Source organism: Desmodus rotundus, chromosome 10, assembly GCF_022682495.2.
Source record: "Desmodus rotundus isolate HL8 chromosome 10, HLdesRot8A.1, whole genome shotgun sequence".
Taxonomy (NCBI): Eukaryota; Metazoa; Chordata; class Mammalia; order Chiroptera; family Phyllostomidae; genus Desmodus; species Desmodus rotundus.
Window position 1 is genome coordinate 11,248,703 of NC_071396.1, and position 27,002 is coordinate 11,275,704.

The following is a 27,002-nucleotide window of genomic DNA, read 5'->3' on the forward strand; positions in this document are numbered from 1 at the left end:
CGTCCCTGGCGCTGTGGATTGGTCGTGCGCCGTGGCGCGTTCGCCCCGCCCCGCCCCGCCCCGCTGCGAGGCCGGAGATCTGCGGGACGGGATCAGCGTAGGTCGGCCCCAGGGTGGCACCTAGGGTGTCTGCTTGCAGGCACCTTATCTCTGGCACCCAGGAGCCCTCACGCTGCCCGCTCTTTCCCTCCTGGCATTCGCCGGTTGCCTAGCGATGCGCAGTGAGAGTTTTGGGTGCGAGGTGGCTTGGCGAAAGAGATAATAAAAAGCTACAAAGAAAATAAACTCTTATAGTAATAACTAAAGATCAACTGTCCAAGAGCGAAGGCGCTTCTTGCAAAAACGCCCTTAGTGCTTTCTTTACCGTGTTAAAATCCTCCAGAAGCCTCCGGACCAAGCAGTGGCTCCGAAGGCGATCTGGGGCTTCTTTGTCTTGGCGATGGCTGCTGGGCCCGGATAGAAACCGATCTGGGGACCAGTGGGCAGGAGGATATTGGTAAGAACTGTCCTAGGGTTCCCTGCAACTCGCAGAGTTCCTACGACTGCTGTGAACAGGGAGGTTAACATTAAGAAGGAGTCCTATCGAGATACGTAGAGAAAGCTCACTAACATCGCCTGGCACAGGAAATTCTGTGCCTCCTTACACACTGAGATACCATTCATTTAACCTGCTTCCCACAAGTCTGGTTGCAACATTGGCCTACAAAATGCTGAATCATTATCTGTTATGGATCCTAACCCTTTTTTCTTCTACAAGTTATCATTATGGGTTAGTTGGTTTCCTTCCTTTGAGGTCGAGAATTTAAAGTAGTCCAATCGAAGTTCCCCATTTTGTAGTGTGGTTTCAATAAAAGTATTTCTTAACCTGACTACTAGGTTAACCTAACTTACTAGGTAAACCTAAGTGAATTTCTATTTTGAAAGCACTATCCATTAAATTATAATAATAAATAGGCTTTTCATTGATGTCCAGCTTCAGGTGCAAGAGCTCTCATTTTCTGAGTTATAACTACAAAGCAACCAGGTTTACTCAAAAAAAAACAAAAAAAAAACAAAACAAAAAACTAGTACACTGAGTTTTCTTGGCCATTCAGTCATTCACATCCACTGTGAATGAGTTCATCGGAGCCTCTCTGGGGAGTAAGTTCTGACATGGAATTGGTCCTGGGTGGAAATCTGAGCTACAGAAATGCACACTGCACTTCAAAGTCAGAAAACCAACCTGATTTTTGGCAAGGCCCTGAGTCCGAGTTGCCTTAACCCTTAAGGTAAGATAATATTAGCCCTACCACATCTTTTGCAACAAATGACAAAAGAAATTAAACCACCACACCAGGTCCATGGGGACCTAAAATAGTTACTATCCCTAAAAGCCAAGCAGTACTATACTCCTTTCTCAAATATTCTACCCAGTGTGCGAGATTTCACTGGATTCCCCTTGAGGTACACATTCCCTGCATCTTTCCCTTGATGAAACCAAAGATGATGCATTTTTTTGGTAAAATAAATAAATAAAACTTCATTTTAAAGATCAGGTTTATAAAGTCTCATCATAACAAAATGAGGTTTAAAAATTATAAATTACTAGAATCATAGAATCTTCTTAGTTCACATTCTAAATTACTAGAATCATAGAATCTTCTTAGTTCACATTCTACCTTATATATTTGATCTACTAATGACATTTTTAAATCAGCTGATTTTGAAAGCAGAGGCACTGACAATAATTATTGTTTATTTCTGGAAGGAAACATATCGAGAAAAATCAGATGAATATCTAGGCTACTGTCTCAAAGGAGCTGTTGGTATTTTCCTCTCCTTTTTCTGTTTTAAGGACTACTGAAGAGTGTGCGGACTGGAGAGTGGAGAATTTCCAGGTTTAGTTCCCAGAAGGATGCTGTCCACCACAATTAGCAAGCTGTGCATTGTCCGGATATATAAAATAAAAGTCGCTTTAAGAGGCATGTCTTTGTTAATGAGGCCATGAGAGGCACAGTCCCCTTCCCCCTTTATAAGGAAAATGAGAAGTAATGGAGAAGCAAAGGCCTTCAGCACCTTCACTGAAGCAGCCAAAAGTCACGAGTGGGGTCAGGAAGCCTTACCTATGAAATACAGGAACCACGGTGTAATGCATTCCATCATCTGGCTCCACTTCCCACAGGCGATCAGAACAGAAACACCTTTTAGGAAGCAGGTAAAATTTCACGTAGCAGGAAGTCCAGTTGAACTCATTTAGCTCCACTTCATAAGACACAGACCTGCATGCTCCCAGAGTTACAGAAAGTATCCCCAAAGCCATCGGATCAAAACACATTTCTACGGATGTTGTTTAATCTCAGCAGTTTCTGTTCTCGTAGAAGTGGAGTTCGTGATTAGCACAGTGGAATAAGGGTCTCTGTCTCCATAACATATTTTTTCATTTTTATTGGAAATGCTGACACTTAGGAATATTTGTAGAACATACTTACTTCACCTTTTTTCTTAATATTTAACTATCAGAGAGGCCAGAAAGTGAAAGTATTGGAACAGACGGGGCTAAGTGCACTGCTATCCTCAGCTGCAGCAGAAGTTAAAAGAGGTAGGACACTCATACCCTAACACGTCGGTGATAAGGAAAAGTAGCAGCGGCCTGGTGGGATAACCATACCACTGCAATAGCTAACTTATTAAGTTCTTACCTCTGCAGATCACTGCTCTCAACACTTCAGGGGTCTTGGTTTATTTAACCCAGAGGACAGGGCTGGGCCAGGAGCGCTGCACCCCCTTTCCAGCACTCCCTCTCAGTCCTTCTCCAGCACGTTCTGCCTTGATTCCCTCAGCTCTGAAATGGGGACAATAAACGTTCTTAGCCCTGCAAGGTAATTGTGGAGGTTCAATGCAATTATTCAAGTTAGTACAACCTCATTGTATTTCAAGTTCATTAAGTCGCTGTTTTTAATCACCTGTAAGTAGATCAAAGGGTGTTTTCAATAGCAGATGTGTCGAGACGTTTTTAAAACATGTGCTGTTTTTCATCTGTCTCTAAATGCTTTGAATCCTCCTGTAACATGTGTGTAAATAAATATAAGACCGTTGTATCTGCAGTCTTCTCATCCGTTCTGTTCTAGCTGAAAAATCTAAACCTGCTTGCTGGGTGACTCTTTTTTTTTTTTTTAATCCTCACCCAAGGACATTTTTTCCCCATTGCTTTTAGAGAGAGGAAGGGAGAGACAGAAACATCAATGCAAGCGAGAAACATCGATTGGCTGCCTCCCGTATGTGCCCAGACCAGGGATCCTACACACCTGGGCCGGGGACGGAACCCACAACGCAGGTGTGTGCCCTGACCAGGAATTAGTTACCAGTGACGCTCCGACCAACTGAGCCGCACCGGCCAGGGCTGCTGGGTTAACCTGAAAACTTAAAGATCCTTTGTTCAGAGAGTAATTATTATTTAAACTTATATTGTTGTTACATGTATGGATTATTAACTGTTAAAAAAAAATCTCCTAATTCTGTTTGGGTGTGTTGGGAGTCCTGAAATACCCACAGGAAAAAATTTAAATTCTGTGGCCTTCAGAAACTTGCGCTATAGACCTTTGCCAGGCTGAGCTCTCTCCATTCCTTTTTACATTCATCCTTCCTTCCCCACCACTTGGCCCTCCAGGTCTAAACACTCCTGACGGGACAGGGACCACCGCAGACAAGCCTCTTTCTCTCACCCCTTCCCCTGAGAATGGCTGTTCTTGCCACCCACCCCCCAACGCTCCCCATGCCTCTCTGCCTGCATGTCACTTCCCGCATACACCTGCCACCACCGTACATGCTCTGGGCATCCGCTCCCATGGCAGGCAGGCAGCATCTTTTATCTCTTTTTGTGTCTCTCACCATTAAATAAAGGATTGGTTCAGTATGAAACAGCGTCAGACTATGGTAAATTCTCTGCTTCTTGGGCTAGTTATGCAGCTTTTATGAGGCTGGATTAAGGCAAGAAGCGATAGAGCTTCCCCTGGCAGTGACTGCTCCCTCTAAGTAGGATGGGCAAAGAAGTTTTCTACCTTGGGGCACGGCTCGACTGCCCCCCATGTCTCCTTGCCCCCTGCCACGGTCGCTGCTCCCACACTGTCGCCGTCCACTGCACGGAACGGCCTTCACTCGGCCTCGGTCTTGGTCTCTGTCAGCTCCCTCATTTCTTCCTTCATCCAGAACATGTAATGAAATGTTTCTTTTTAAAACCTTCTGCTCATGTCATGTGGGGCTCAGGCACAACACTAACGCATGGTTTGTGTTGGCACAGTTGCCAAACGGTGAGTCCCTGAGGGCAGCCCCGCCCCCCACCCACCCCACCCACCCCCCACAGCTTGCACTCAGAAGCAGCTGCAGTTCAAATGCCGGGACATGGATGTAATATGTAATTACCACGTTGTTTCTCACTTCCTGCCGAAGCTAAGGCTTAGCAGTCAGTGCTGATTTTAGCCCTCAGGTGACTCTGCCCACGCTGCCACTAAAACTGCACCCTGCCCTTGCCCTTCACGAAAAACGGGGAGCACCCGCAGCTGGCATCAGGGCGGTGGAGAAAGGAAAGAAAGGGAGGGGACTGAGAATGTCCAGTGAGACCCTGCTGTGGGGAAAGCACTTTCCATTCTTCGCCTTATCGATGACTCAAATCAACTCACCGACACGCCTACTGCTGTTAGCCCATTGTCAGGATGAGGAAACTGAGGCTCACAGAGGTCAACCACTTGCACCTGCGAGTTAGTGCTGGGGCAGAAAATCCGCCCCGGGCCAAGGACTCCAGAGTGTCTGCTCTTTCCACCACCTGAACCCGTCAGCCCCTTGGGCGGCGCCTGGGTTTTCCTGGCCGTTGAATCCCGGCCCCCACGAGTAACTCACTCACATCATCCCCGTGCTGCTCAGCATGCAGCTCCCGGGCTTTGGGTCTGCATTCCTGGGCAAAGAACACTCGTGAGTGTGCCCCTGAGCACACCTGGCATGCGAATTTGCCCTTGTCTCCACCTTTGATTCTTTGCTCTGTGACTCTTTTTTATTTTAAATCCTCGTCCTAATTGATTTTTTTTTTTTTAAGGGAGAGAGGGGGAGAAAGAGAGGGAGAGAGAGAGCGAGACAGAAAAACATCAATCAGTTGCCTCCCGTTCACGCCCTGACCAGGGATCGAACCCACAGCCCAGGCACGTGTTCTGACCGGAGATTGAACCCACAACCTCTTGCTGCACAGGACGACGCTCCAACCAGCTGAGCCACCCCACCAGGGCCTCCGTGTCTCTTTCAACCCCGATGCCCTACGTTCAGACTCTGTAGGATTGCCTGTACGTCTCTCTTCCGAAGGGCTGTCTTAGAAGATTCACTTTTCGGTAACAAGGGCAGATCACTATCATCTTGGTACTATATTTAGAGCAGGACCCAGTGCGATTAAATCTATTTAAAAGGTGTTTGAGGACGTTGATATAAAATATTTGAGATGCATGTTTAAAATCAAATTTGCATGATTATTTTAAACATCTTCATTTGGCTCGAGTCAGAACATTCTAACTGACTGTACAACCTAAAACCTATTTGGAGCACAGAGTGTGTTGAATTTATTCATTCAGGACATATAGCTACATAAATGACTAACAACATAGTGTGTGACTATAGCTTTTTAAACAGATGAAATGTAATTGCCACATAGATTTATTTGAAAATTGTAGTGTCATCTTGAATAGCTTTTCAACAACTCTGAAGATTATTTAACAAGATCATTTTGGCAGGAAAAAAAGTTGCATATTTATACTAAGCCGCTGAAGATATTCCTTTGCTGTGCATGTTTATACGAAGGCTAGCGAAGCAAGCTGTGGTGGCCTGCGTTGGGAGTCCCAGGCTCCCTCCCAGGGGAAGTCACGTTGCCAAACAAAATGCCAGTTTTAGGTCTACTTCAAGCTTATTTGACTATGCGGGTATGGTTTTTACATGCTTAGATTTTGAAAGTCTGAGTAACATAACATCTTCCCTATATAATGTCAGAAAGGAAGGTTTGTCTTGGACCATCCAGAGTGATCCCATTTGTTAGGTAGCTCAAGTACAAGGTCATCACCTTCCTGTAGCACTAACCTGCAAAATAGCATTAGAGCCAGCACCCGTCAAAAAAGTCATTTCTGCAAATGTATAGCTCCCCCTTTTACCCCCCTTTTACATGGTTGGCGGGCAGTCCTGCAAATTACTTGAGCATGAGCTTTGCCCACCACATGTCCACCAGCGCGTCCACCGCGCTCTCTGTCCTGAAGTGCATGTGGCGAGGAATACTCGCTGAATTCACACCAGGGCCTCTGCAATCTCATCCGCAGGTCAGTGTGTCCACTGAGGGCTGACCTGAGGCTACGGGAAGAAAGCACTCATCTCAGACAGAGAGGGGAGGGTGTGGGACAGGGCACGTGCCAGGTTCAGCAATCAAAGTTGGGGCTCCCATCACCCCCAGGCCCATGTTGAAATGACCTTGCTTTGTCTGGCTGTAGACTCAGGAGTATTTCATTGACAAGCAAGAGTTGGATCACTTTTAAAAGTTTGTTCCCATTTTCCACGTGTCAAATGTTAGAAACTCTGAATCCACTCAGTCAATAATTAATGACACCCCTGAGCTCCCTCTGCTAGCTCTGGCTCAGCCAGCTGTGGCAGGGGACACGGTTCTGTTTATACTTCTTCCAAGAACAGGGCCATGTACAATCCCCAAACAGAGATGAGGGAGGACAGCGCATGTAGGAAGTAGCCAGCGGCCGACGGACACTCGTGGGCAGACTCACCCTTCAAGGCAGAACCTGCATCGCCTGCGCTGGTCCCGGCACAGGGAGGCGGTGCCCCACTCAGGAGCCCTTCCAGAACCTTATCGCAGTGACCAGATGAAACCGAAAGCCAAGGGCCTGGAAACTTTCTCCCCAGTCACGTACCTGAGGACTTCAGAGAGACAATAAAACAGCATCTGACCACTTTGTTCTCTGTTTCAAGTTCCTAAACAGGAAGAACAAAAAAAGCTTGGCGCACGGGAGAAGCACCCCAGCGCGCCAGGGCCTGGAGGTGCCGCCTCCTCCCAAGGCTCTGCTACAGGAGCGCTGCAGAGAGCACCCCAGGTGTGAGCGAGGCCCTGCGTGCCACAGAAGGGCACGTCTCGGCTCACAGAGGCTTGTGTGGCAAGGGCTCCCTCATATCTGCTGTCACCACACATCAGTCAGCATGGTGGCATGCTGGCCTCTCTCTCCAAACTGAAGACAGGCACTATTTCATCATCTTTGTGGTCTTTGTGTCCTCGTCATGGTACAGGCCAATAAGGACTTGTTGGATAGCCCTGGCCTGGTGACTCAGTTGGCTGGAACATCGTCCTGTGCACCAGAAGGTTGTGGGTTCGATCCCCCATCAGGGCACGTACCTGGGTTGTGGTTTTGGTCCCTGGTCCGGGCATGTACAGGAGGCAACTGATCGATGTTTCTCTCTCACGTTGATATCTCTCCCTCCCTCTCTCTCTCTCTCTCATCAATAATAAAGAAAAGTATCCTCGAGTGAGGATTTAAAAAAAAGACTTGTTGGATGGATGATAAAATAAACACATGGGGGAACAAGAAGGGCAGGGAAGAATGAGAGACAGAGGAAACCAATGCACCGCCCCACAGGGCTGGCTCAGAGAGTTACATGACCATCAGGGTCTGCCTGGTCACAATGCCCCTGCAGCAAGCTGTGACCTCACCTGGGGAGGGAGGTGACAGACAGCAGGCTCAGTTCAGGGTGCCCCTGTGAACCTGGGTTCTCAGCAGGCCACTCCAAAGCGCCTTCAGGGGTCGGGGGGAGGGTTCTACATCCTGGCATGACTACTGAGAAGGGCTATGCTGGAGGGAAGAGAAAAATGAAGAGTCAGGCCAATGCTCGCACACGCCCACTGTCCCACATACAGCCACGGAGCAGCCCCTGCAGGCCAGCCACAGTGGCGGAGCACAAAGAGCCACACCACCACCTAATGCTTATTGAAACCCCACTAGGTGCCAGCATTTTACATGCAGGAGCCTATTAATCCTTCCAGCACCCCTACAAGTGGGAACATTTATCGCAGGTGAGGAAACTGAAGTGATGACCAACTTGCCAGGTTGACATGGAGTAAGTGGCAGAGCTGGGAAGAGACACCGAGGACACCCAACTCATATTAGAGCCCATGGGGATGTATGAAGGACAGAGAGAGGACAGTCAGGAGCAGCTGAAGTCCCACCTGGCTGCAGGAGGTTGGGACAGTGCTCAGAGATGCCTCTGTGGTGGGAAGGGTCTGCTCCCTGCCTATACACCCAGTGGGAAGGGTGGCTTAGCGATGAGAGCGAGGTCTTGCCGTGTGATCTCATTATTTGTCCCCCATGTTGGCAGCCAGGGCTGGACACAGGTGTGCTGAACACGCCCAATCAGTCGACGGCTGATTGACTGACAGTTGGCCCAGCTGTCTGTCAGAAGGCTTTCTCTGCTCTTCGCAATAACAAGAAACCAGCCTCCCCCCAGGGCTGTCTGACTTCCCACAAACCCAGCCTCCCACCTCGCAGTGCCTGCTTCTCCCTGAAGGCCTTTCTCTACCGGCTCCCCTGGGAACCTGGGCGACCCCGCCAAAGGAACAACATAAACGCAAGAGATAACAGTCGACATCTTCATGCCTGAGTGTAGAACTAATCCATGTTCGATTCCAGGGGCCTGGCGTTGGGGAATTTGGCAGAGGTTTATTAGACAAGCGATTACAGAGCTGAAGACAGGCCAGCTCTGAACAGGGAACCCGGGCTGGAGCTGGGCCCCTGGGAGAGAGGCCTCACTATTGTTCAAGCTTTGCTTCTGACTTCACTTCCTGGAGTAAAAGGTCCTGCAGACCACACACGTGAGCAGGAAGTGGGCGGGTGCACTGCACAGCCTGGTGGCCCCTGAAAGAAGAAACGCAGAGGAGTCATAACCTCTGCGGTTTGGTTTATGCTGTGATATGAAAACCAGGAAGCTTATCTCAGAGGAGGCTGATGTGTGCAAGTCTGAATGGGGTGCAGCCTTTACTGTTGAACCCCCGGGAGGGGAGCCAACCTTTGTCCCCCACAGGACTACCCAGGTCCCCACAGCTGGCAAAACCACAGCACGTGGGACACAGTCCCCCAAGGATAGTTACGGCATCAGAACGGGACAGTTGGAGCGTGTTGACAAGCATACAACTTGATTTTTTTTTTTAAATTGAGTTTGAGGCCATGACCCGTGTGGCTGAGTGGGTTGGGCGTGGTCCCACGAAGCGAAAGGTCGCCTGTTCAATCCCAGGTCAGGGCACATGCCTGGGTTGTGGGTTGTCCCAAGTCGTAGCGCATACAAGAGGCAAGCAATCGATGCTTCTCTCTCTCATCGATGTTTCTCTCTCTCTCTTCCTCCCTCCCTTCCCCTCTCTCTAAAAATAAATAAATAAAATCTTTAATTAAAAAAATTGAGTTTGATTTTTCTCGAAAAACTCACAGCCCCTCCTCGTGGTTTGACTTGAGTGAGAAGCAACCGGAGTCACTTGGTCAGAGGAGGTGGGTGGAACCGACACCCTGTCCCACCCTTCTGTTCTGGGCCTCAGGGCGTCTCAGTGGGTACAACCCCCCCTGTCCTTCTAAGTCTGGGGGTCTTCTTGGTCTCGAAAACCTGTTGGGCAGCCTCCGAGGTGGTTGGGAATGACTGCCTCGATCGGCACCAACACAAAGGCATGGCGAGAAATCCTGAAGTTTAGTGAAATGGAACGTCCGGTGGAGCCACAGGGAGATACATCCTCTGACACTCACGCAGAGGGGCCCCTGGGCAGAGGCGGGGTGACCCTCCCTGGCAGCTCCCTGCCACCTGCTACACCTGCTCAGCAGGTAAGTCAGACCGGAAACGCAAGGCTGGGAGCTGTTCTGCCACACCTGTTCAGGGACTGGCTGGGTTATCACCTGTCAACTGGGTTCCACATGACTCCACCTGAGCCCTTCATCCTCCTCAGAGATTAGTCACCATCACCTAAATCTCCAAGCATGCTCCCAAGGAGGAAAACTATGCTAATGGCTACCCGGAGCCCACGGCAGGCTGGTGTCCCTGGAGGGCTGGCCCAGGTTGTGCTACAGCCTGTCCAGACCACGGTGCCCCCAGGGTGAACGGCAGAGTCACTTTGATCTTAATTAGCTTTTGGAAATGAAAATAAACACCAGGCAACCCAGGAACACCCTAGGAGGTGGGGTTCTCAGAGGTGGGGGGCAGGCTGGCCTCCAGAGGGGGCATGGAGCTCTGCAGCTGGCCAGGGTCACAGCTCACCTCTGCCAGCGGTGGCTGCCCAGATGTTTCCTGGAAGCCCCCTCCTGGCTTTGGCGGGCTGGCTCTTTCTGGTTTCTGAGAACAAAGAGAAAAGCGGGGTGTGGGGCAGAGCCTCAGACACGTGGGAAAGTCATTGCTGATCCAGACTGGCAAGTTCACATAAACAGCCCCAGGAAGGTGATGACTTTCTGCGTGGGGTGGAGGGAATATTTTCATTTGGAGGGAGGGTAATAAGTCCGCAAAGACCCCTAGGTCACGACCTTGGGGTTATGGCAGAAGAGAGATCCTGGGGGCCCTTGCTCTTCCCTGGGGGCCCTCGCTCTTCCCTGGGGGCCCCTCGTCTGACCCAGAGCACCTCCTGTCCCAGATTTTAAAGTTCAAACATCCAACTACAAAACAGTATGTACATAATCCAGTATTTTTAAGCTATTAAAACCCTCTGTGCTTTTTATCCAGGAAAGAAGTAACACGAAGTAGAGAATTTTAAAAAGACCTCTCTATTCAATTCTTTTCACTTAAAAATAATTTCTACTTGGCCTACTGTCTAAAATGGCCCCTGTGCACGGTCCACGCTCCCTGCTGACCCACTCCGCGCTTCGTGGGGAGGGCGCCGCCTGGAGCTCTGGGGGAAGGCCCCGCCCCCAGGCAGCGTTGCTCCTGGAATTAAGAGGTTTCATTTCAAAGACACTGTTAATGACCCAAAGGCTGCTGCCAGAAAGAAAAGAACACCATTGCCCTGTGGAGGGTTGGCAGTGCCCGGCACAGTGAGCCCTAGGAGTGGTCACACCCCCTTCAGGACTCCAGAGGAGGGGGCTCCTGGGTCTTCAGACGGATAGTGGACAGGTGGCCTCTCCTTCCAGACAACACCTATTGAGCACCGACGGTGTACGGGCACCGTGCTAGGGCCGGGCCTCAGCCTAGCAGGAGAGACAGACAGACAGACAAAGCCTTAGTGGGGCACAGTGTGGTCCTGCTCTCCTGGAAGCAAGGGCAACAAGGAGGGAACATCCACATGGGACCCTCTCTGTCTCGTCATGCTGGAGGAAAATCTAATGTCACATGGAAGCGGCAACCACACCAGCCTCAGCGATCCAGCCTCCGCCAGGCAACGCCCTGCGGGTCCTTCACTTCTCCCAGCCCCTTCCTCCGCAGCCACCTCCATTCACCACAGACACGATGCTGTCCACCCTTCAGGGCCTGTGTGTCGTCTCCAAGACATAAATTCTTGCTGAATGAATTGACTCACCAACCTGTGAGCAGCGCTTTCAGGTGGAAATGAAGGGTCAAGTGCCCCCACCTCTCAGCACCCCCCTTTCTCACCGTTACCCCAACACAGACCCGCCCAAGGGTTTTGTTCCAAAGCAAAACCTCTTGCTAATCTGCACCTACTGGGTACAAGCAACAGAAAATGAGGGTCTCCCGGCCAGGACAGCCAGCCCCGCCCCGCTGTAGGGGCCCCTTCACTTCTCTGAGCTCTCAGCAGTGCTCTTGGACTGCTGGGGTCCTCCTGGACTGGTGGGAGGGGTGGGGTTGCTCCTGAAGGATGAGGCCGACCTACCCCGCCCCCCATCTTGCATCACTGCTTGTCCCTGCCCCGTCCAGGTCTCAGGGTGTCTGGAGGGCAGGGGTGAGGGGGGGTGGGGGTGCAGAGAGGTCACAGGAACTGCACTCCAACACATGAAAAACCAAACGGACCAAAGGTATATTAAGAAGTCCCCTAAAACTACACTCCCTAGGAGAGCCCTCTGTGGCTCTCGGTGGCCACTGCGCCTCTCTCAAGGCTGTGCCCCGGCAGGCAGATAGCCTCGGAGAGGTCCGGCGAACATCCCGCCACACCGTAGAGATGGCGCGGACATCCCCATGCCCTGCTCGCCGGGCAGTCCAGGCTAGGAGAGACCACAGGGCACAGGGTTTTGTGCCAAAGCCAGACAGGCCAGCCGGCGTCTGTGCCCGCTTGACTCCACCCCAGGCCCCTGAAGGAGCCGCCCAGCCTCGCTTTGCAACCACCCCCCACGGGGACTGCAGCAAGCCCTGCCCTCCCTGCTCTCAACCCTGCGTCAGGACTGGTGGGCTAAGGGAAGGAGGGGCAGCCCTCAGGAAGAAGGAGGGACACAGGGGTGGAGATGGGGCTGGGGGCAGCCACTCAAAGTGTGAGGGAGCTTCAGAGGAGCTGAGGACCTGCCAGCTGGCAGAGAGCAGCAGCTCAGGGGCCTGGAGCCAGCGCTGTGGAAGGAGAGGCAGAGCCGCAAAGCCTGGCTGAGCAACCATGGGGCCACATCGCTCTTCCTTAGAAGTCCCCTCAACATCTGGGCAGACCCTGCCCACTGTCCCCTGACCTCCTCCCCTCTGACCCTGCCCACCCAGCGCTCTGCGCTCACGCTCTCTCTCTCTCTCACTGCAAGTGCTTCCCCATCCCTGGGCTGGGGGAATTTCGCCCCCCCCACCCCGAGCTCCCACCCCAGTGCTGTCTGTTTCCAACCCCTACCCCAAGCCTCCCTGCCCCTCGGGGGAGGGTGGACTGGCCAGCCGGGCTCCTGCTCCCCTGGGCAGAGGTGTCTTGTGGAACCAAGGGCAGGGACCCAGGACAGACTGCTGTGCCCAAGGGATTGTTGTGACCTCCCAAAACATGTCTGGCTCAGACGCCCTCTCACAGAGAGGGGCTGCGGGAGAGACACAGGAGGTGGGGGCAACGCCCAGGAGCTCAGCGTGGACAGGTGAGGGAGGCAAGGGAAGCCCAGAGCTGCCCGCTCCACAGGGGCCCAGCTGGAGGCTGCCTCTGGGAGCATCTGTGGGTGGGGGGGTGAGGGCGTGGGGAGGAGACACCCTGGGTGAGAGCAGGGAGGGCCGAGACTGACAGAACTGAAGGAAGAGGAGCAGCCAGGAGGCAGCCTAGGAAAAGGGGGCAAGCCAGGCTGGTGTCCTCAGAGGTCAGGCGAGAGGAAGCCTGAAGGGGAGCGGCTGGGGGTGGATGAGCAAGGAAAGGCCTCCAGCAAGGGGCGACACTGAATCTGTACGGACAGGCAGGAGGCTTCCAGGTGGCCAAGGGCAGGAGGGAGCCCAGGCGTCAGGATGAGGAATCGGCAAATGCAGACACACAGAAGGAACACCATGCTGATGGGGTGGGGTGGGGGTGGACTGTGAGTATTACGGGATTGGCAGTGTGTGGGGTGGGGGTTGAGGAAGGGAGTATGGGAGGTGAAAGTGCACAGGCAGAAAGAAATCAGCCTGGGGAGGCTCGTATGGCACATCGAGCTGTCCACAGCTTGTTTTGTAGAGCCCGGTTGGCAAACAGCAGCCCACGGGCCAAATCCAGACTGAGCCTGTTTTTATCAATAAAGTTTTATCAGCACACAGGCCCACCTCTCATTGACACATTATCCATGGTAGCTTCCACACAGCGATGATGGCAGCGTCAGCCTCAGGGCCTGACGATGTACCGACCTGACTCTGTACAGAGAGGGTTTGCCGCCCCCTGCTGTAGACAGTGTTTTGTCCCTGAGCAAGAACAGCCCTGGAGGGTGGGGGAGGACGGCGGTGCAGACCTGGGGCTGCAGGTGGCCTGAGCTAAGGTGAGCAGGTTGAGGGAACTTCACGAAAAATCCTTTGAAGAGTGCTGGCTGCCTGAAGCCCTGGGTTGAGGAGCGCCTTGAGGATGTCGCTGGGCTCAGCAAGATTTCACTGCGTCATTAGCATTGAATGCAGGGAGGGCAGGGCGGGGGTAGAGGTGCAGGGACTACATATCTCCCCCCTAAGTTAAATGTCCATTTCTGTTCCACTGGTACTAAGGACTAAAGCTTGGCCACAGAACTTCTTCTTTGCTGAAAGATGCTTAAAGATAAGAATTTCATCTCGAGATTTGCTCACATCTGAAAACTCTGAAGAATTCCCTTTTTTCTCCCTCTTAAGGGCAGGACGTGAGAGGTGTTATCTGGGCATTTGCCCAGATAAAGGTCCCTGCCTGCAAGCCCACTCCGCCTCCTGAAGGAGGAAATGATCAGAAATGGGGGGCGGGTGCCTGTGCCTCACACCCCAGCAGCCAGCACTGGGCCTTGACCAGCAGAGGGACAGCCTGGATGGAGTGGCCAGAGGCCGGGCTGTGGGCCACAGTGCAGGAAGACCGGGCCTGCCACACGCCAGGCACTCGTCACCTGCCAGCATCCCTGTGAGCCCTGAGCACTTAAACGGGAAGCAGACCACTGCTTCCAGAGCCAGTCTGGGTGTTGAGTGACCTCAGGGCAGATGGAGGAGGAGGGAAAAACTGCTGCCCAGTGCTCGGTCCACCCAGCCTTGGGGAAGGAAACGCAAAGCCTCATCTTTCTCTGGGGAAGCCAAGCTGGCTTCACGGGGTCCTCCCATCCCAGCTCCCAGTGTCAGCCCAGAGGGGCAGGCAGGGGTTGTGGTCTGGCCCCACCAAGACTCGCGTATCACTTCCCCTGAACCGTGGTGTCCCCTTTGGGACACAGTGGCTACAAGTGCGCAGATGGCTGTGAAAGTAACTGACAGCAAGAGAGGAATGAAATGAGAGGAATGTTCCCCACCCCCACCCCAGAAGGACAGCCAGGCCTTTGTGTCCCCAGCCAGGCTCTCAGAGCAGGAAGGGGAGATGGGGTGGGGAAGTGACTGATTCTGCTCCAGCCCAGGCCCCAGTGGGACCACTCACCACTCGGGTTGCCTAAGGCCCAGCAGGGAGGGAGCCCAGCCTCGGGCTCCTGCCTGGGAAAGGCCACACTGGCCAGGGGACATGGCATGGGCCTTGACTAGTGCACAGAGCTCCCCAGGTTCCAGAGCAGTTTGAGGGACTCCCCGTGTGTGTCTGTGGCCACCCAGGAGGGCCCTGTGGGGATAACTCAGAGCCCCTGGAGGAGGGGCAGTGCTCAGGGAGCAGAAGCAGCCACCATGACAGCCCAGGACTGTGGCCCAGGGCCCCCTGGGTTCCCACTGGGCCCACACAATGGGGCAGGGTCCCCAGAAACCGGAAGTGGCCAATTCCCCCAGGGAGGTGCAGGCTTGCAGTCAGATTAACTTCATTTAGGAAATGATGTTTGTTGCTTTTACACCCTAGTGTCATGCAGGGGTTACATGCTGACAGGGTAACAGAGTCCCTCACTTGTTCGAAAAAGGCAATTCACCAGAGAGAGGGTAAGGAAGCAGGAAAACCCGAAGGGGCGGGGACAGCATGGGGGCCGGGCACTGGGACACCAGCAAGAATCCAGCAGGTTCCTCTTGACATCTCTGCTTCATTTCCCCCAGGCGTGGGCTATCAGAGCTGCACGCCTCGTCATTTCATCCTTGTAACAAACCCATGAGGTAGGTACTGTTATTATTATTACTCCCATTTTGGCACAGAGAGGTTGAGTAACTTGGTGAAGGTCACACAGCCAACACAAGGAGAGCCAGGAGTCTTTCTCTCCACCCCTCTATTGTGCTGCCTCCAGAGAAATGGGGGCCATCATGAACTGGATGGACACCCCAAATGAGCCCTCTACCCTTGACAAGCCCCCTCCCAATAATTTACAAGTCACCCGAGCAGACAGGCAGGAAGAAGGCAGATGGGTTGTTAAGCACCTGTGTGGCTTACTGTTTATACGATGATTTCACACATGTTGCAACCTCACCACAACCCCCCAGAGGAAACTGACACCCAGTGAGGAGGGCCTGGCGCCCCTACAGGTGCTGAGAGCTGGGGCACATCCAGGGTTCTGGGGGTACTTCTCGCTCCCCTTGGCCGTGGCCGGCGCAGGGGAGCTACTGGCTGCATCGTGCAGCAAAGGCCGCAGATGTTTGTAGCTGCCCCAGGCCATGGGTACCCAAATGCCCGATGAGCAACGACTGCATGCAAGGCCTTTCCGCTCCAGTCCTGTGTCCCAGGTCCCCAGGATCTGACACTATAGTGGCTGACAGAAGGGGAGGGTGGAGCTGGGGGCAAGGCCTCCTGCTTCTGAAACTCAGAACCACCTGCAGAACCTCCGGGGAGCCGCCCTCTCTGTGGCTGAGGCCTCTGAGTTCACTTCCTTCAGAAGAAAACGGGCTGGAGCTGGCAACACACAGTGAAGGGTTCTCCCTACCCACCCTCCCCGGGCAGGAGAGCAGGGGGTGGGGTGGATGAGACAAAGAGAGAGAGGCTTGTGGGCCCGGAGAGCAGAGGCTCCTGGGAAGGTCGGAGGCCTCGGATGGACTGACCCACTTGGAGGAGAGAAAGACAAGGAGTTTTCTGGGACATTGCTCCAAGGACAGCTCTGACAGTTCTTTCAAAGAAGAAGAAATGAACTTGAGCTCTAGCAAGAGGCTCGTGTTGGATCTGCAAGCCCTTCCCAAAGGTGAAGGGGACTGAGAGCTAGAAGGCAGAGAAAACCCGGTGGGCCTTGGGCTGCAACAGGTGAGCAGGGAGCCCCGGTGGGGGCCCCTCACAGAAAAGTCAGGGTCACGGGCCGTGGGTGGGGCTCTCCCAAATCACACGCCTGCTGCTCAGGCTCCTTCCAGAAACATGCTGGAACTGAGACCAGGCCCTTGGAGCACTGAGGCCGCTGGAACTCCCCAAGGGGCTCCGCCACTCTGACCCCGAGACCCCTAGTGGAATCCCCTGAACTGTGTGTGGAAAATAGAAGAAGACTGGAGGAGGGCTCGTTTAAAGCGGAGCCCTGGGCCTGCCCCCACCCATGAAATCAGAGGCAGGGCCAGAATCTAGGCTTTTGGCAGCTCACACTGAAAGCTGAGACCCTGTCACACTGGCCTCCGTGTGGTCCAAGCACCTGGCGACCCCTGTGCCTCCTGCGTCCTCCCAGATCAGCGCTGCCCTCCCTGGATCCTCTCGGGTCACCACCCCCAGGTCCGTGGGAGAGGTCTTTCCTGACCGCGGTCTCACAGAGAAACAAGTCCTTCAGAGTCTAGGTCTGTCCCGTGCAATGTCTGGGAGACATTTATACTAAAAAAGCATTGGTTGTCAACCTAAAACTAAAATTTAACTGAACATTCTCTATTTTTATTTGTGAAATCTGGCGGGCGGAGTCTGCACCCCTCACCCCTGACAGTGGGCTGTTTGCTGGGTGGAGCTTCCAGAAGCTGCAGCTGCCCCCGGCACAGCCCTGCATCCCATCCCCGAGGTGTGCGCAGGGGTTTCTGGGCCGGGACGGAGACCTAGGCGCTTTCTTCCCCCACTTCTCCCTCGCCCAGCTTCCTGCCCCAACAGAGTCCCTGGGTGAGCACAGGTGCGGTGGACGGCGAGGGCCGCAGCAGGTGCACCGGATTCAGTAACTGCTCTATGCAGGACACCGAGCACTTCCCCCCCACCCGCGGCAGAAACAGGCACCGTTGGGCAGACTCAGAAATAGATTTTGCGGTCCCTGCCCTTGACACCTGTGACCATGACATCTGGGAGATGGTGTTGGGAAGGGACCTAGGGGTTGAATTGAGTTCCCGTCTAATTCATATGCTGATGTCCAAACCCCAAGTACCCCAGAATGTGACCTTATTAGGAGATAGGGTCTTTACAGAGGTAATCAAGAGGTCATGAGGTCATTACAGCGCCTTTGTAAGGACGGGGCACTTAGACCCAGACCTGTACAGAGGAAAGACACAGAGAAAAGAACGGCCATTGACCACCAGAGGGCACTGTACACCCGTGTTGGACGGGGTGCACTGCAGAGTGTGACCGCCAGGGGTCACCCCTGGCTCCGGAGTCCCAGCCCCAGCCCCAGCCCCAGCCCCAGCCCCACGGGCCCTCGCCTGCACCAGCGGACTGGTACCCCTGGGGGCCGAGAAACTGCACCCACCCTTGGGACTGGCTGCCGCTTCCCTGCGCCCTCCTGGAAGCCTCTTGAGTAGTTTGCTGCAACCTCCCCCCCTTGCCACCTGGATATCCACACAAACCCCAGGTGCTGGAGCTGAGGAGCAGGTGTGACCAGCAGCGGGGACCAGGTGGGAGTCAGAGGACAGCGTAACCAGGAGTCATGCCAAGTCTCAGGTGGATGAAGACGACGTAGCCCAGAGACGCAGAGCACCTACGTCAGGCAGGCCACGTCCATGACCGTAATAGGGCGAGGTCTGGCTCTTCTCCTGTCTCTTCCTGTCACCTGCTCCTAAGGCCTGTGTGGCCTGAGGTGGTGACACTGTCCTCCTCACTGCCCCACCCCGTAACCTCTCTCCGCTGCTCACTGCGTTTAGGGGCCACCTCCAGGGGCCTGCCAGCCACCAGGACAGGGTCTCCTACATGGACCACCCCCAGGGCCTACCAAGACAGCTGGCTCGGATAAATTAAAAGGATCTGACGATTGACAAATGGAGTGCAGTGGCCCCCCTGTCCCTTATCCCCGGGAGATACGTTCCAAGATTCCAAGACCCACAGTGGATGCTTGAAGCCACGGACAGTCCCAAACCCTATATATACCACATTTTTCCTATACACACCTATGTAACGTTTCATTCATAAATTAGCACAGATTGACAATAACATACCAAAATAGAACACTGATAATGTGCGGTAATAACAATTATGAGAACACACTCTTTCTCAGACTGTACCGCACTCACCCCTCGCGCCGCCAGGAGACCGCACGGAGCCCACGTGACCAGAGGCGGGACGCTGGTCAGAGGCAGGATTCCTCCGCGAGGTTCCCAGCCGCACAGCGCCGGCCGGGAGAGATCGCGTCCGCCCACTCAGAAAGGCACACGATTTAAAACGCCCGTATTATTTCTGGAATGTTGCACTTAACATTTCTGAACTGCAGTTGGCCCGTGGGCAGGCAGCGAGACCACGGATAAGGGGCTGCGGTGCGGAGGAACACTGTACGTGCTAACGTCTGGTGAGTGAGCGGTTCCTCCGAGGAGTGTGCGTTGGGAACCGGGGCGTGTGGTGGGGTGTCCGTGTGCAGGGCAGCCGCGGGGCCCCTGGTCCAGGCGCTCTGAGGCCTGGACGGACAGAGCCATCTCCCGGTCACAGTGAGGGTCTCAGGACGGGACACAGGGCCCGGGGCATCTGGGGTGACTGAGATTTTACTCACCGTTCGCATAGGAATAGGACCCACCGCCCCTCAGCGGACAGCAACCCCAGCACGTTAGGAGTGTCCCAAAAAGTGGGGCGAACACAGGCAGAGGCTGTGGCCCGGCAGGGCTGCCCCCGGTCACACACCAGGAAGAACGCCTCGACCTGTTCTCCAAAGACAGGCCAGGATGTCCGGGGTGCGACTCCCCGTAATGGGAACCACTCCTGTTGCAGTGAACCTCTGGGTGAACCTCACGTGTAATACGGAGGGAAGGAAGCCGGACACACAAAGACGCGACATTCCCTTTATATGAAGCACAAAAATGGCCAAAATTCAATCCATGGGGCGAGGGGTTGGGAGAGTGTTTATCCTGCGTGTGTATAGGGACTAGAAGGGAACGCGAGGGGACTCCTGGGGTCTCGGCGTCATTTCTGGATCTAGGTGCTGCTCACACGCGTGTACTTAGTGTGTCGTCAATGAGCTGTGAATGTATGTGCCCTTTTCTATGTCTTTTACTTGTTAAAAGTGGAAAACACAATGTGGTGGGAGCTCAAGACCCGACGGCGGCCCTTTGCTGGGGCTCGAGTGACCCCATCAGCAGGAACCATCTGTCCTGGGAGGCGACTGCCTACACGTGCGCCTGCCCTGGTCCGGAGCAGGCCGCACCGCAGGGAGGGGGACCCCTTCCCCGCTGGCTGCGACAGGACACATGTGCAGGGTCCCGGCGCCCCGGTCTGGGGAGCAGCAGCAGGAGGGCACAAGGACATGTTACGCGTATCCTAATTCCAGCTGCCAGCTTCCCCTGTGAAATTTTGTTTGGGGTCCGGGGATGACGACTATAAACACCCAAGAATGACAGAAAGCACTGTCAGGTGACGTTGAAAGCGTTGAAGAACAGACCTGTCAGGCCCCCCACAGGAGTGGCTTTACAACATTCAGGTTGGTTCGATGCCACACGCACCCCAGCCTGTGCTGGGGTAGCTGCTATGGCCAGCGAGAAAGGCTGCTGGTGGTTCTGCACAGCTAGTTCACAGAGAGAAGCCTTGAACTTCACCTACATGACCTTTCCCAAGTCATGCAGCTACCAGTGAGGTCAAATGTGGCCGTCTAGAGTTCTATGGTACTGAATGTCACTGTCAGCACAGCCCATGTGTGGTGGGGACCCTCAGTGGCTGCAGTGGGGTGTCCCTCAGCACACAAAACCAGGAAGCCAAAGCTGGAATGACTTTTGAAACCCCAAACGCTGAATTTCCAGCTGGGAACAGAAGCACCGGACACACCTGCCCAAGCTCAGGGCGCACTCCATCCAGGCTGCCTTCACCTGGGCACACCACCAGCAGCCACAACGGCCAAGGCAGGAGCATAGATGCCAAATCTCACACTAATGGGCTCCATGAGAGGTTTTCCCTGGAACTGAGAGGTCTGGCAAATCTTTGTACCACTGAGTCTCTCAAAGAATAACCTCTTTGCCATAGATAACAGGATGGGGCCCCAAATGCAAAACATCGGAGAACACAGGAGGTGTAGATTTCAGTGTCAAAGTCCACTCTCTCCCTCAGCAATTCTCCTACAACCTCAGGGGGCTTCTGACCATTCAAAAAGGGGAGGCGCAGTAAAGAAACCCAGCTTCATGGCGCAGCAGTTAAAAGTGAGGCCATGACGTGGTTACACTCTTAACATCCTGATGGGCCAGCAACCTTCCCTTAAACCAGACTCAGAGATGGTCATAGGTGACAGGCACCCCGCTCTAAGGACACCCAGTGAGAGCAGGGTGGGGACGAAATGAGGACGCGGAGGCTCATTCACCTGCACCTCCAGGTCTCTGATGCGCCAACGCGCTCGAGGCATCAAGTGATTTGGCAGCATCACCTCCTCTGGATTGTAAACTAAATGGATCGATACTAAAAAGCACAGGGAACTGGGCAGGCCCAGAGGACAGTGGACAGCGTGTGCACACAGTGGTTCACTTGTCCCACAGGCTGCTTGCTAGGTTTGGACTGTGGCCTGTGGCCTTGGATGGCTCTGACGAAGACAGAGTTTTCCACAGACACTTGTAGGTAACAGAGCTGCACTCAGGGGATGAAAACAGATGGCGTGACACCCTCCTTGGTGATGGGTTGGATGCAGAAAAGTGCCTGTACAAAGCTCTTCGTGTTTTTAGAACTAAGCATTTTTTAAAAGATTTTATTTATTTTTAGAGAGAAGGGGAAGGAGGGAGAGAGGGACAGAAACATCAATGTGTGGTTGCGTCTCACTCGCCCCCTACTGGGGACCTGGCCCAGAACCCAGGCAAATGCCCTGACTGAGAATTGAACTGGCGACCCTTTGGTTTGCAGGCCAGCACTCAAACCACTGAGCCACATCAGCCAGGGCAAGAACTAAGCCTATTTTAAGGTCAGAATCACAAGCAAGTATGCGGAACAGAACTCTTTTTCACGTCATACACCTTTGGTAAGTGAAGAGCAACTGATAAAGCAAGTCTCCTTTGAATGAAGAATTTTATCTTTTTATTTCAAAAGAAAGGATACCAAGTCGCAGAAGAGTGAAGCAGTTAAAACCAGCAAAGCTGCAGCGTAGGAAAGAAAAGGGAGCAATGGATCAGATTTCACCGATAGGCTGCTTAATGCAAACACAGGGATCTAATGCTGCAAACCTAGGTCACATTAAGTCCAGTGACTGCGGCAGGCACGCTGACCCGGCAGTGACAGGGCAAGGCCCCTTCTCCGCTGAACCTCAACTTTCCACATTGCAGACACACCATGCACATACAGGCCACGCTTTATGGTTACATGAGGCTGCACGCAGCTCACACAGTCATTTTGAAGGCACTGTATAGTGCAGCGTGAGCTGCTCCGTTCTGGCAAGTCCTTCCTACGTTGTCTGGCATGTCCTCTTTCTATTTATTCCTATTTGCAACTTTGGTGCAAAACCCAGGTGCCTCTAATCGTACCCACCCTGCCAAGCACTTTTTAAAAAATATTTTATTTATTTTTAGAGAGAGGAGAAGGGAGAGAAACATTAATCAGTTGCCTCTCGTTTGCACCCCGACCGGGGACAGAGCCCACAGCCCAGACCTGTGCTCTGACTGGAACTCAAACCCACAACCTTTCAGTCTGTGGGATGAACCGAGCCTCACTGGCCAGGGCCCTGCCAAGCATTTTGGTCTCACGTTTCACCCTCTCTTCCACTTCCCCTTTCCCTTCTTAAAGGCAGATGCCAAGCCTAGATGATGATGTTTCCTGACAGCAAGATTTGGATTTATTATTTACATTTTCATTTGGATTTGCAATTTGATTTGGGTCAAGCAGCAATTTACAATTTGTTGTTTAAAACGTGTTGCTACCAGTTTCCTTTCCTCCTGAAATGCAGCAAGGCCTTAACTCCGGGATTCCATAGGACACATGAGGTTCTGCATGCTCGTGAAATAATTTCTGACTACAGTGTAACCCTGTGTATGTTTACATCAGCCTTGACTTCAGCTCTGCAAGCGTCACTGCAGTCCATGTCCCTTCAAGAGGTTAATTAACTCCCAGGTTAGAAAGCCCTCGACTCGTGGGCTGCACACCTTTGCATGTTCAGCAAAGGAGACAGCTCTGCACAACTTTGTAAGGATGCAAATGCCCAGTTCTAGTTTTAGAATCTGTAGCAAAGTAAGAGAATATTTGGACCCTAAGAAATTCACTTGTAAATGTCATCGGTCGTGCCATTCCACTGTACGCTTTTGGCCTGTCGACTTGGTAGGTCTGGAAAGGAAAATGCGTTTAATATTCTCAGCCTCATCCAGGAAATGGTGCATCGCTGGCTCCCTCACCCTCAAAATCAGCATAAAATGCATCGAAAAGCTTCCCCAAATTCACGCACATACTCTCAGGACAGAGGCAAAGCCGCAGGAAGCTTCACACTTGAACTTGCAAGGCCCCCCACTCCCTGCTCTGCTCACAGCACTGACACAGTGGGCCCTAACCCACCCACTCTCCCCCCAGCTACAGACCCCAGACACAGTGTTTCTGTAATTACAGACTGCAGGAGGCTTCCCCAGCCACGGCAAACGAAAAAAAAAAGACTTTATATGAAAATATGTAAATACTATCATTGACTAGTACAGGATATCTTACATCCACTACAGATGTCTCAAGATAGAATTCTCTTTCTGGCTCATTCACTTCTGTTGAAAATGAATTCAACACTTCATTTTGCCCCCAGAGAAAAACCACACACACATTATGAAAGGCACGTCTTACTGCTAACAGAAAGAAGAAAAATGAATTCCGAATCACACCCACTCACCAAGAACTGGAGTAAAAGAACGCCCACAAGACAGAACTCATCTTCCACCACCCCCAGCCCTCCAGCCGACCTCTGACTTTGTGACACTTCCTGTCTTCTGAGCAAGAATCAGACCCAAGGACAGCCAACCAGCCCAGCAGCCTGACCACCAGCACAGCCAGTGGGGTCCCCGTCAGACCACCCCACACACCAAAGAGAGGAATGGGGACAGCAGAGCAGGAGGGACAAATGGTTGCGGTCCAAGTGGAAGGATGAAGACTCCGCCGTATTAAATCGTAATCTTTTACTTTTAGCAACAGCCTCTCTTCTTTGTGAAAACAAAACCACTACCCCCCGAAATTCAGTTTTAGCAATGGAAATGTAAAATGATCAATCTATGGAAACCAAATCCCATAGATTCCCGGCTCAGGCCTGAAACTCGTACCCTCTTGCTAATGAATAAAAAAAATGTCGTCAGGTTTTAATAAGGCTTTCTTCTGCGTTATCTCAACAACCCCAGTACTGAGCTAGCTGAGGTCTCTGTAAATTCCTCCCATGTGACTTCCACTTGCCCGACCTGGCCACTGTGTGGCTGTCACAAGGGGTCTGCAATTGATTACACGGCGAGTTAGTCCACTGGCAGGGACAGACAACCCGCACACTGAGTCTGAGGGTCCAGGGACACTCGGAAATGGCGACATACCTAATGCCACAGTAGGCAGAGCCAACCAAGGTCACACAGTGGAAATCCTAAGTCGATATTTCTCACCTAAAATTTAAATGAAGTCAATTCAAAAACATTTTTAAAAAATGCCTTTAATCTTTAAAAAAGGGACTTAAGAGGTCCCATGGATGTGACTAAGGGAATCTCACTTTAAAAATGCTTTCTGTGGCCCATTTTTCTTGTGTGGTTACAATAGCGTGTATTTTAAATGTAAACCAAACATCATTTTTTCTGTTTCTATACATTTGAATGGAAGCTTCTGGATCTGATAATATTGAATACCCCTCAATGAAAACATCAATCAACGTAAATTTCTTTTCTTCCAAGTGTCATTTTCTGCTCCATCCATCCAACCAACCGCATGCTTTTCCCTATCTCCTAAGGCCTTGGAAGTAGCATTTACTGAAAACCAAACCCACCCCTAACATCATTCCCTGATTTATCACCAGTTTCTTAAGGAAGGAAGTTACTGACTAGCCAAAGTCTAAGCAGAGCTTCCTGCATGACTCATAGATTTTTTTCTTCATACATTTTAAATACTCTGTTATCTGCTGCTAAAGAAACTCTTGGAATCAGAGGGGAAAAGTTAAATCAAATTCATAACATGACAAACCATGAGGTTGTCATTTGTGTATAGATTTTTAATGAAATTAATGCAAATTTGGCCCTCTAAGGAAATACATAAGCTTTGTTAATAATTTTTGTTAAGAGCTGTATTCTCTCACAACTTTCTGGACGAGCTTTCTAACTACTAGGAGTTGGTTACATGCCTGTAAAAACGGGTACGGGGAGACAGTTTTTCTGGTTCCTCTCAGCTGCCTACCTCCAGAAGCTCCCTTGCCCGGGAGCCCCGGGGTCCTACACCAGAAGCTTCCTGAGGGGCTGCTGTACTGTTTCTCTGTGTTTAACATGCTTCTTGGATGCGGGGCACAGTTCACGGACTGTGATCTTGTGCTTCCCACACTTCACTGAAGTTTCATTTATTCTCTGTCTTAATAAGCAGGTACTGAAGGCCCACGACATGCTTTAAATGATGCCGACATTTCAGTCTAGACCTCACATGCAGCTGACAACATCTGTAATAACTGAAAGTCATTTTTGCATTTTCTCAACTGCCACATATATTGATTTTTTCAGGTTTAACAGAAATAACCAATACACGGGGCAGTAATTCCTTTAATACCCTAAATTATGACGACTAAGTCACGTACCTACCGTCTCCCAAGCACTGTTACTTTACAAAGAAAAACTATTTAGAAAGAAAAATCCCAGTTCACACTCAGGCAGCTTTCAAGTATGCTTCCCAAAGGACTCACTCTGCCCCGTATGTGAATTCACCACTGGTGTTCAAGAAAGGACTTACCCTGACGTCATCACGGATGTCGATGCCGAATAGGCCTAACCACCCTAAATTTACTGCGGTACTATATTTTCCTTTTCTCATCAATTATACTTTTAAATTTCATGGTTTCACTTTTCCTGTAACGTTAACATACATAAGAACCTCGATTCTCAAGTTACCTTGGGACAGGAAGAGCACTAAGTCCACAACCTATTGGGGGGGGGTGACAAAGAAATCCCACCTTACAGACCCCGCAACGGCACTCCACTCACAGCAACGGCCTCTCTGGAGGGATGACCAACTCGACGTTCTCAGTCCAATGCGCTTATGCCAGAGAAAAACTATTCTTTAATGTTCTCCCCTATGTCTTTATGCACCCAAAAGGACCTAAAACAAGATCCCTCACACATACTTCAAGTTTTGGCTTCAAAAGCACCTAAATATAAGTATTAAATGGCTTTTCAGTGCCACGTCGGGAGGTATTAGGCATCCCTAACCGCAATATACTCTGGAGATACCTTTCACATTCCTTAGAGCTTTGGAGAGGGACAGACACAAATTCATCGGTTAAAAAACCAGTGCTACTAGAGTCAGGTTTGCGGGTTTGAAATGAATGCTGTGGCAACTGCCCTTAGAAAAGTGGGTTTTTAAATAGCCACATAAAGGAACTGGGAGCTCCTAGAGGGTTCTTTTCACTCAGCAGGCTGGATACGATGCCATTTTTATGCTTTTAATCGACAGGATTTAAAGGGTCGGTTACGGTGGCTACAAAAAGTAATTAGAGCTCCTGTAGCTTGTCTTGGTACACTGTGCTTCAAAGGGTACCACCACTTAGAATTTAAAGGCCGGTTCTTCACAACGGCCCTGAAAATACATACAGATCCAGGAGACATAAAAGCTGTAGCCAGGCAAATGTAGGAGGTTTCCATCTGTTACTTCTTTCATTCTTGAAAGGGAAGTGACGTTTCGCCTGTAGACAAACACTCTGGTTTATATGTGAAGGAAGCAAGAACCTGAGGCAGGGAGAAAACTCAGCCGACGCTGTTAGCGCTGCAGACACCAGTGAGCGACAGGATGCTCGGTCCACGGGACAGGGAAAGGATGACAGTGGGGGACAGTGGGGGCCGCTAACAGGACAGGCAAGGCAGCTGCCTTTCTGAGAAAGACACTGGAATTTTAAAATGGAACCGCTGCTTATAGGTTTCGAGAAATTGGCACAAAGTATAAACACACAATACACACAGAGGTTTCAACATATTTAAAATGCAGTACTGGGTAAGGCCCTTTCCCATACAACGTCGTCTGCCCTGCAGGCTGCGTAAAGGAAAAGTTTAACTGTGTAAATGAGTTTAAGTATCTGACTATGCTTCGGGACAAAATGGTGTAAAATTAAACATGTCTCATTCTC

General features: G+C 51.8%; 1 long non-coding RNA gene across 1 annotated transcript; it reads right to left on the reverse strand.

Moving 5' to 3' along the window:
* Window positions 1–2,119: 2,119 nt before the first annotated feature.
* On the reverse strand, window positions 2,120–7,489 carry LOC123478224 (uncharacterized). The gene is made up of 4 exons (XR_006653375.2): window positions 7,394–7,489; window positions 6,774–6,924; window positions 2,679–2,821; window positions 2,120–2,180 (listed from the first exon to the last, which is right to left on the reverse strand). It is a non-coding gene; the product is annotated as an uncharacterized lncRNA (long non-coding RNA).
* Between the last annotated feature and the right edge of the window lie 19,513 nt (window positions 7,490–27,002).